The sequence below is a fragment of the Trichomycterus rosablanca genome, chromosome 1 (assembly GCF_030014385.1).
Source record: "Trichomycterus rosablanca isolate fTriRos1 chromosome 1, fTriRos1.hap1, whole genome shotgun sequence".
Classification (NCBI taxonomy): domain Eukaryota; kingdom Metazoa; phylum Chordata; class Actinopteri; order Siluriformes; family Trichomycteridae; genus Trichomycterus; species Trichomycterus rosablanca.
In genome coordinates, this window is record NC_085988.1 from 47,249,167 (window position 1) to 47,260,238 (window position 11,072).

Consider the following 11,072-nt stretch of genomic DNA (forward strand, 5'->3'; position numbering starts at 1 on the left):
ATAAATGCCACGATTTACGAATGGAGCTGTGGGCGGGTCTGGATGCTGAGCTTCTGCAAGATGATTGGAGGATCAGTCGAAAGGCTGAATCCCGTTTTGATTGACAGCTAGTTTGATCGCTACACCATCACTTAATCACTGGGAGCTTCAGTCCCATCGCGGATTTTGTGAGTGAAGTCAAAAGACAAACTGCAACCCATTTCAGGCCATTTTCTTGAAAAGGAACGGAGGGCAGAATTAATGTATAAATAAATTGACAAATTTTATGATGTAAGCCGACAATGAGCTTCCCCTCTTTGAAAGACCAGCAGCCGCCACTGGTGGAGCTGATAAAATGGACAGTGAGTGTAGAAACAAGGAAGTGGTTTTAATGTTATGGCTGATCAGTGTATATTTCTGTTCCTTTAGCTTTTTCCAGATGACTGTATATATGAAAGTTCTGCGCGACAGAAAGCCTTCCATCCTTTCAAATTCCAATGCATTTATATTGTAGGTATTGTAGGTTAGTAAAGCTACTGTTTATAATGACACATTCTCTACCGCAGCTCTCTTTTATGTTCCAATTTTTCAAAAGCAGAACATTCCTAATAAAGTTTAGGGTTAATCTTCTGGTTTTTTTCATTTCCAGTGTTTGTGTAGGTTTGGTAAAAGCCAGCTGTGGCTTGACATAATGGAGACATAGTGCTTTGATTTCAGCTCCACGAAACAGATTCATGAGCCTCTTTTCTCTTTCGCTGCTGCCATTTTTCTGGTGTGCTATCACACCTTCGGCTTTGATTAACCAGACCTCTTTCTCTCTCTCTTTCTCTCTCTCTCTCTCTCTCTGTGTGTGTGTGTGTGTGTGTGTGTGTGTGTGTGTGTGTGTGCAAGTCAGTGTTTCCCTTTATTTCTTTGCAGTCTTCAGGGGGAAAAATCTATAACAGCTTCCAGATGTTTACAAAGGCTCATTGTCATCAATTCAGCCAAACAGTGGCAGTATGTTTTGTGTGGTCAGTACTACAGTCTGAAATCACCTCAGCTTTCATTTGGCTGCATTTTTTTTTCTTTATAAGGCTAACGTCTCTGGTTACACTCTTATTCAATAAGCTGTAAAGCAAAGGTGGTACATCTATGACGTGTTCCAGATCTCAATGTCTCTGACTGAAGTTTATCAATTCTTACATTAAAAAACACCTGTGGAATATTAAAAACTTGAAACTACTGTACACTTTGGGGAGATTTATATTATATACTCGGAAATGATTCTGCCAATGTTAACTTTTACTTTGCTACATTTTTAAAACCACAGTATCCTGGTTGCAGAACACCACAAATGTTCTATATACACCGATCAGCCATAACATTAAAACGACCTCCTTGTTTCTACACTTACTGTCCATTTTATCAGCTCCACTTACCATATAGAAGCACTTTGTAGTTCTACAATTACTGACTGTAGTCCATCTGCTTCTCTGCATGCTTTGTTAGCCCCCTTTCATGCTATTCTTTAATGGTCAGGACTGTACAGAGTGTACATTCTCAGCACTGCAGTGACAATGACATGGTGGTGTTGTGTTAGTGTGTGTTGTGCTGGTATGAGTGGATCAGACACAGCAGCGCTGCTGGAGTTTTTAAATACCATGTTCACTCACTGTCCACTCTAATAGACAATCCTACTTAATAAATGTAAAGTCAGAGACGATCGCTCATCTATTGCTGCTGTTTGAGTTGGTCATCTTCTAGACCTTCATCAGTGGTCACAGGACGCTGCCCACGGGGCGCTCTTGGCTGGATATATTTTTGGTTGGTGGACTATTCTTAGTCCAGCAGGGACAGTGAGGTGTTTAAAACCTCCATCAGCATTGCTGTGTCTGATCCACTCATACCAGCACAACACACACTAACACACCACCACCATGTCAGTGTCACTGCAGTGCTGAGAATGATCCACAACCTAAATAATACCTGCTCTGTAGTGGTCCTGGGAGAGTCCTGACCATTGAAGAACAGCATGAAAGGGGGCTAACAAAGCATGCAGAGAAACACATGGACTACAGTCAGTAATTGTAGAACTACAAAGTGATTCTATATGGAAAGTGGAGCTGATAAAATGGACAGTGAGTGTAGAAACAAGAAGGTGGTTTTAATGTTATGGTTAATCGGTGTATAATACTATATATATATATAGATTGCAGAGAGGGTTGAAATTGGATGCCCAACAAGCTCATGGTCAGGTGTGCACATACATTTGGCTGTATACTGTGAAATCTATTAATACAGTGAAACTATAAATGTGGCTGTCTGTCACTCAGAACTTATCTACACTTTTCTGAATTAATTTGATGGGACATGAATAAATGTAGTATTAGAAAAGGTATAGCGTCTCCAACAAACCTATAACTTCAAAAGTGACCAGATAGTGTAAATACAGTGAAATTTATAAATATAGTCACCAGCCACTTTATAAGTAACACAATACTAATACTAAGTAGGACCCCCCTTGGGTCTCATTCCTATAAGACAGGTACATGCTGTTTATAAAAGTCTGACACTACCATCTGCATATCATATCAGCACTAGAGATAGAACAGACCAGGCAAAGTTTTTGGTGAATCTGTGCATCTTGTAGTTTCCAGATTCCTCTTCTGACTGACAAGAGTGAAACCCAATATGGTCTCTTGCAACACACACTAACACACCAACACCATGTCAGTGTCACTGCAGTGCTGAGAATGATCCACCACCCAAATAATACCTGCTCTGTGGTGGTCCTGACCATTGAAGAACAGAGTAAAAGCAGGCTAAAAAGATATGCAGAGAAACAGATGGACTGCAATCAGTAACTGTAGAACTTCAAAGTGCTTCTATATGGTAAGTGGAGCTGATAAAATGGACAGTGAGTGTACAAACAAGGAGGTGGTCATAATGTTTTGCCTTATTGGTGTATATACACCATATGGCTAAAAGAATGTGGAGCTTGTTTAACAATAGACCTGCTGAAAATAGCTTTACCTGTTGCAATATTTCCAACCTTTTCTAGTATTCTTCTAATGCAGAGAGAATACTGCAGTGTTTGTATATTCAAGTACACAGTACGATGTGCTTCTGGAGTGTTTACATTTACATGTAACATTCCAGATGTCTTGAGTTGGAACTGGCTATTTGCATAAAGGTGCAGTTAAATTTATACTATAAACAGTTTCACAACTGCTGTGCTTTCTCATTTTTTTACAATAACTATCTAAACACAATGTTAACAGTCTGCCAAAGATCAACATGTACAGTATATTGTACATAAATCATCCAAGCATCCTCACTAGCACTGAGGAATGAGGTTCTATTATTAACATGAAATGTACTGTGATAAAGTAATTACTTTAAAGATAAAAGCAAGTGAAATAAATATCAAATTATGCCTGTGTGTTTTTAAATAAATTCAACTATTAAAAGTAGGACATTTTTCCCACTATGTAAAGCACTAATATCAAACAATAAAAAAGTACAGTAGACCCTTGACTTACGAATTTAATTGGCTCTGAAGGGCTGTTCTTAAGTCAAAATGTTTTTAAGTTAAACCAATTTTTTCCATAAGAAATAATGTAAATAGAATTTATCTGTGCCAGACCTCCCAAACCACCCCCTTACCTAACCTTTCTAATGTCTTAAATTGTCTTTTTTGTTATAAATACAAGTATATTTTCCCTTAAATCTAAAATGATAGAATAGACATTCCTATAATAAACAACAATACACAGTAGTACTGTACTGTACATAAACACACGTCACATTTCAGTGCAGTGCGTGTGCTTTACTATACACCACAATAAGTTTACTTTTTTATATATATAAAATGTGTCTACCAGAAACAACAATAACTCTCATATTTCGCTATTATTTCCTTCTTTATTTTAATAGTATTGTATTTTGTAGGTGTAATTGCACGAAAGAAAGAATACTTTACTGAGTCGAATTCCTTCTTCTCTCTCACTCACTGTCCCCTCTGTCTGATACACAGTGACATCTGCTGGCAGGAGTAATTATACAACAACGAATAGTAAAAGATTTGTTCATTTTCTCAGCACTACACTTCCTCTGCACCTTCTTTGAGGCCATTTTAATATTGAATTTTACAAGATATAAAAAAAAAAAACCCCACCGAAAAAACACCGTCCGCTGTCCGCTCACTGTATGTATATATATATATATATAGAGAGAGAGAGAGAGAGAGATGGTCGGAGTCAACTTGTTCGTGACGTCACGTGTTTCGGGAATTTCGCTTCGTAATCCAAAATTTGTTCGTATGTTAAGTTGAAAAAGATCGTTCGTAACCCAAAATGTTCGTATGGTAAACCGTTCGTACCTCAAAAGTCCACTGTATTCAATTGCAATCATTGAGTGGTGCAACCAGTTATTATGTAAAGATGAGTAATATGGGTGTTAGATAACGTTTTTTATGCTTTACATTATGTATTTTCATTCCAGTGTTTTGTTTAATGACCTGAAATCATTTAGTGTGTCAAATAAGAAAAGGTGGGCTATTATTATTATTTTACAGTAGTGCAATTACCCTTGTGTAATTCCTATTTACCGTGTTTGTGATAAGGTTGATTTTTGATGAGAGAGTTGAGGGTGATAATTTGAGATTTAGGAGCAGTGTTTGTTGCATACTTCTGGTTACAAAGTTCAGCCAGATGGCCGAGCCATTAGAGTGCAGACATGACACTGGAATCTAAACCAAACATCCAGAGATGCACAGATGTGGCACTTCACCAAGCACATTTAGATGAGCTAACATATGGGTTATTTGTATTATCCATGGAACTTCCCAGAGCCCAAGGTTTTTTTTATAAATATTCCTTGTCATTCAATATGCTGGGAACATATACTGGTAATTTAGTTTAAATGGTACCTACGCAGAGTCTTCATACCACATTTGTTTGTAGTAAGGCCATAATCACAATATATTTTGTAGGTAACATCAATAATTCAGATTTGCTTAAAATGATTCTTTTAACATACTAATGTAAAAAAATATAAACACAATAGAACCCCACCTTTCATCAGCCTCTATACTAGTACAACTTGGCATTCGTCCAGCTTTTTCTACAACCCCAAACCAGAAAAAGTAGGAACAGTATGGAAAATGTGAATAAAATAAAAATGCAGTGTTTCTTACATTTACTTTGACTTTATTTGACTGCAGACAGTTTGAACCTGAGATATTTCATGTTTTGTCCACTAAACTTAATTTTATTTGTTAATAAACATCCATTCCTGCATTTCAGACCCGTAACACATTCCAAAAAAAGTTAAAAAAGCTAAATAATGATGTGATTCCAAACAGGTGATGTCAACAGGTGATTATAATCATGGTTTGGTACAAAAGCAGCATCCAGGAAAGGCTGAGCCTTTGATGAGCAAAGATGGCCAGAGGATCACTAGTTTGTCAACAAATGTGTGAGAAAATTATTGAAATGTTTAAAAACAATGTACCTCAAAGAAAGATTGGAAGGGATTTGCATATTTCTCCCTCTACAGTGCATAATATCATTAAACGATTCAAGGAATCGGGAAGAATTTCAGTGCAAAAAGGCCAAGGGCGCAAGCTTAAGCTGACTGCACAAATGCCACTTAAAACTTTACTGTGCAAAAAAGAAGCCTTATGTTAACCATGTCCAGAAGCGCATCGACTTCTCTGGGCTCTGAGGCATCTAGGATGGACCATCACTCAGTGGAAATGTGTATTGCGGTCAGATGAATCAGCATTTCAGGTCTTTTTTGGAAAAAATGGACGCCGTGTGCTCCGGACCAAAGACGAAAAGGACCAACCCCCCTTAAAAGGAAAGAAGTGAGGACAACAGAAATGAAAAACAAATCTTTTTATATGAAGTTTGAAAGTGGAACTTGTGTAGAACTTATGTTATTTTGTGCTGGACAGTTAATTGTTGAAATAAATAAATTTTGCTAAAAGTGTCAGTAATTGTATAAAAGGAGAAACATTCAAAGAATATTCATTGAAGAATATTGTGCATAAATAAGTCCAGGGAGCAAGACTGTGTTGGTTGTGTGTGTGTGTTCTCATTATTTGCTGGAGAGTCTTGCGGTCAGATACAGTCCAATTCCCAAACCAGACAGTGATGCAGCTGCTCAGGATGCTCTTACTGGTTCCTCTGTAGAATGTGGTAAGGATGGGAGGTGGCAAATGAGCTTTCCTGAGCCTTCTCAGAAAATAGAGACACTGTTAGGCTTTATGGTAATAGAGCTGGTTTTAAGGGAGCTGGTGAGGTTCTCTGCCAGGAGATCATCAAGGAATTTAGTGCCCTGGATGATCTCCACAGAGAAGCCGTCAATGTTAAGCGGAGAGTGGTCTACGCAGAGTCAACCTTCTAAACCTCTACGCAGAGTAAACCTTCTAAAGTCAACAACTATCTCTTTAAATTTGTCCATATTCAGACAGCTGGTCTGCACATCCTTTGGGCACTCTGCCAGGAATATTGTCTGATTCAGCAGCTTTCCACTGGTTGACTGCGTAGAGGTTTCCTCACATCAGCTGTGGTGAGATGACGCACCTGGTCGTTGAAAGGGGGATGGTCTTCCTCGCCCCCACATTATTCTGTGCCTCAAATCGAGTGCAGAAGTTGTTCAGCATGTCTGGAAGGAAGGCATTACTGTCCCAGTCAGGTGCTGTAGTCCTGTAACTGGTGATAGCCTGGATGCCCTGCCTGTTTTGGAAGTGGCTGTGGATGCTCTGGCTATGTGTGTGCTTTGCTTCTCTGATTTCCCGGGACAGTTTGGTCCTCATCGTTCTCAGGGCTGTCTTGTCACCTGCTTTATAGGTGGAGTCTTAGGCCCTCAGCAGTGGACGTACCTCCTGCAGTCATCTATGTGTCTCAAACAGTCCTGAAGAGCAGAGATGGTTCCTGCTGGTCAGATTTTAACCTGTTTTAGAAACGGTTTGGAGCATCTGACAAGTGATCTGTATGCTGGAATTAGCAAAACAGAGATGTGATCTGGGTACCCGAGGTGGGGCCAGGGCTTCGCCCTGTGTGCGCCGGGAATGTTTGCATAAAATAGAATCCACCAATGGCTCATGAACTTTACATTAGTAACAGGTTATCTCAAAGTATCAGTTTAACTTGGTCAGAGCTGTGGTGTATCTGGTTTCCCTGGAATCACTTGGTGTAATGCAGTAACACACCCCGGACAGGTCGTCAATCCATTGCAGGGCCTTGGCCATCTAACTCTGACAGACACCTTTTTGCCCTTTGGTACTGATTAAGCGATCAAAGCACATTGACATTCAGTATTATTTTGTTGGTCTTGCCCTGTACAGTGAGGGCAGAGGTCCAAGTCAAGAGAGGATTCCATTCTATTACTGGTGTATGCAGCACAATGCTGCACCCATGTGCTCATTAAGGCACCCTAATCAGATTTGTTCCCATCTCAAACGCAAGCAATAGTACAACTCATCTGCGACCACCAGAACCATCATCTGAATTTGGTCTCCTGCATCCAGGAGTTGCACAAAACAGTTCTGTGGGTATGAGCCTAGAACATGGAGCTGCTGGAGATGTGTGGCTCATTGCTATGCATCTCAGAGTAATTAGAAATTCCAACCACAGTGTGCCTCTATTCCTATAATGACTTGTTTTATTAGGAGATAGAGGATATGCCCTGGCACCCTGGTTAATGACACCACTCACTAACCCTCAGACCCAGCACGAAGTGTCCTATTATCAGCAGCCTGCACATATTCGCTCCATCATTGAGCGCACCACTGGCATCTTAAAAGGACGCTGGATGTGTTTGGACACAGCAGGTGGCAAACTGCTTCACAAACAGGAGACAGTGTGTATAAAGAGAGCAGCTAAAATTGTGGTTTATTTTTGCAGAAACATTATACTATCACAGCCAAAAGCTGTCAGACCTTTTTTTAATGTTATAATCTTTGGTCATCTTCATTATTTTAGGTTGGTAACAAGATCATGGCCTGCTGTGTGTTGCATTACTCTGCCAAGAAATGTGGTGTACCACTTTCTGTTCTTGGGACTGTAGCATGCATTTGGCATTCAAGTTGACAGAAATTAATGTTTGTAAATACAATGTTTAAGAATAATTTTTTAAAAGTTTTAAAGTGTGATTATTGTGTACAATTAATCTAAGACAGAAATGCATCAATGTAACGCAAAATCAAACAGGTTTCAATGAATATCTTTATTTTTTTAATTTGTAGAAATTGTTGTTTCTCAGCCCTGCGATGGACTGGCTCCCTTGTCCAGGATGTGTGCCTTGCACCCATTGAAATGCTGGAATAGGCTCCATATAACCTAACCACGTGACTTTTTTTTTTCGCATTTATCCCCAATTTTCCCCCCAATCTAGTCGTTTCCAATTACCCGAGTGCATTTTGCTTTCTCTCTACTGATGCTGACTTCTACTCCTGATTGAAGAGTCATGACTAACACACACCTTCTCCTACAAGTGGAGTTGCCGACTGCTTCTTTTCACCTGCATGAGACAAGCTCATATGGGGCTCAGTCTTGCATATGAAGAGTCACACACTGATCTTCATTATTCCTCGCCTCTGATGCAGGCATCATCGATCAGCCAGCAGAGGTTGTAATTACATTAGTTATGAGGAATAACTTTCGCCATCCAACTCGAAGGACGAGCAAATAATTGTTCGTGTCAGCTCTGGTGTGCTAGCGAGTTTTACTGGTTTGCCACCTGAATGCCTAGCATGCTTTTTAAACACATGGACATGTTGAAGAGAACACTTATTTAAAAAAAAAAAGAAATTACCCACAATTAGGTATTACACTGGTGTTTACATTTAAAATGTACATGATACATGATTTTAGATAAAATATACGGTTAAATTGTATTGCAGGGCAGTTGTAGCCTAGCGGTTAAGGTACTGGACTAGTAATCGATATGTTGCTGGTTCAAGCCCCACCACTTCCAGGTTTCCATTGTTGGGCTCTTGAGCAAGCCCCTTAACCCTCAGTTGCTTAGACAGTATACAGTCACACTACTGTAAGTCGCTTTGGATAAAAACGTTAAATGCTAAAAAATTCAAATGTATCTATATAAAAAAAACAGCTTACCTTTTGACTCTGAGAATGCACTGGGGCATAAAACCACTGACACTCTGGGACTGAAGTTCTGTGTCCAAATACTTAGCTGATGGTACACCCAACAATAATGGCTCAGATGCACTAGTCCAGGTTGGATAACCCTGGGGAAGCCTTCTTTCCCCCTCCCGTGGCCAGTGTCTCACTGTGTTTGTTAATTTTTTGGCATAACCTTTTTGTTTGTAGATGCAGGTTGTCTGTGCTTTCCCTGTGTGCACATGGTCCTGAAGATCCATGCCCTTTTATGGGAATCAGCAGATGTATACCTATGGTAATTAGGAACAATGGAAAGGCGCTTTCAGTTTAAGAAGACATTGGAATTCATCATTATGAGAAAATGGCTTCAAACAGTTCTGCAGTTTAAGAGCATGTCATGAATCTGACCAAGACATTTTAGGACTTCAAGAACAAATGTAAGAAACTTCTTAGGAACAATTTGGTAAATGAGGCATATTGTTCCTCAATGGTTGGACGGTTGGACCATTTGCTCTGGCGAACTCTGATCCAGTTTTTTAATGCTCTTTTTTTGACCAAATTATGACCTCAACACATGTTTTAGATTTATATATGTGTGGCACCGCCTTATCTCGATACGTACCCGACAACGCCACCCCTTGGTTTAAACCTAGAGCAAACGGGAGCTCTGATTAGAAGAAACTTACAAACACAGGTTTAAAGAATATACAATGTTTTTATTTATTAAACAAGACTGTAAAGTTACATGTCACTGTCAGTTTACTTACTTAAAAAGCATAATAAGCTAAAATGTCACCTATCTAATAAAATTGGTCAGGCACCACCGGAGCTGGGAGACCAACCAGAGGCTCCAGGCTCATCAACACGTGGGAATAAAACCCAAAAAGAAAGATAGGAAAAGACAAACCAAATCACCTACATGCGTTACACTGCAATAGCTTTCACTCCAGTGAACACGATACTAGCACCCCAATGACTTAGTCCCCAACTTCAGTCCTGACCAAACTTTACAATAAAGTGGCAAAGCACTTCTAATGATAGCATATAAATATACAGTGTATCACAAAAGTGAGTACACCCCTCACATTTCTGCAGATATTTAAGTATATCTTTTCATGGGACAACACTGACAAAATGACACTTTGACACAATGAAAAGTAGTCTGTGTGCAGCTTATATAACAGTGTAAATTTATTCTTCCCTCAAAAGAACTCAATATACAGCCATTAATGTCTAAACCACCGGCAACAAAAGTGAGTACACCCCTTAGTGAAAGTTCTTGAAGTGTCAATATTTTGTGTGGCCATCATTATTTCCCAGAACTGCCTTAACTCTCCTGGCCATGGAGTTTACCAGAGCTTTACAGGTTGCCACTGGAATGCTTTTCCACTCCTCCATGACGACATCACGGAGCTGGCGGATATTCGAGACTTTGCGCTCCTCCACCTTCCGCTTGAGGATGCCCCAAAGATGTTCTATTGGGTTTAGGTCTGGAGACATGCTTGGCCAGTCCATCACCTTTACCCTCAGCCTCTTCAATAAAGCAGTGGTCGTCTTAGAGGTGTGTTTGGGGTCATTATCATGCTGGAACACTGCCCTGCGACCCAGTTTCCAGAGGGAGGGGATCATGCTCTGCTTCAGTATTTCACAGTACATATTGGAGTTCATGTGTCCCTCAATGAAATGTAACTCCCCAACACCTGCTGCACTCATGCAGCCCCAGACCATGGCATTCCCACCACCATGCTTGACTGTAGGCATGACACACTTATCTTTGTACTCCTCACCTGATTGCCGCCACACATGCTTGAGACCATCTGAACCAAAGAAATTATTCTTGGTCTCATCAGACCATAGGACATGGTTCCAGTAATCCATGTCCTTTGTTGACATGTCTTCAGCAAACTGTTTGTGGGCTTTCTTGTGTAGAGACTTCAGAAGAGGCTTTCTTCTGGGGTGACAGCCATGAAGACCAATTTGATG

The 11,072-nt window shown here is 40.0% G+C and overlaps 1 long non-coding RNA gene across 1 annotated transcript; it reads right to left on the minus strand.

The window, feature by feature from the left end:
* Positions 1–5,843: 5,843 nt before the first annotated feature.
* Positions 5,844–9,373, minus strand: LOC134321838 (uncharacterized). The gene is made up of 2 exons (XR_010013932.1): positions 9,087–9,373; positions 5,844–6,899 (listed from the first exon to the last, which is right to left on the minus strand). It is a non-coding gene; the product is annotated as an uncharacterized LOC134321838 (long non-coding RNA).
* Between the last annotated feature and the right edge of the window lie 1,699 nt (positions 9,374–11,072).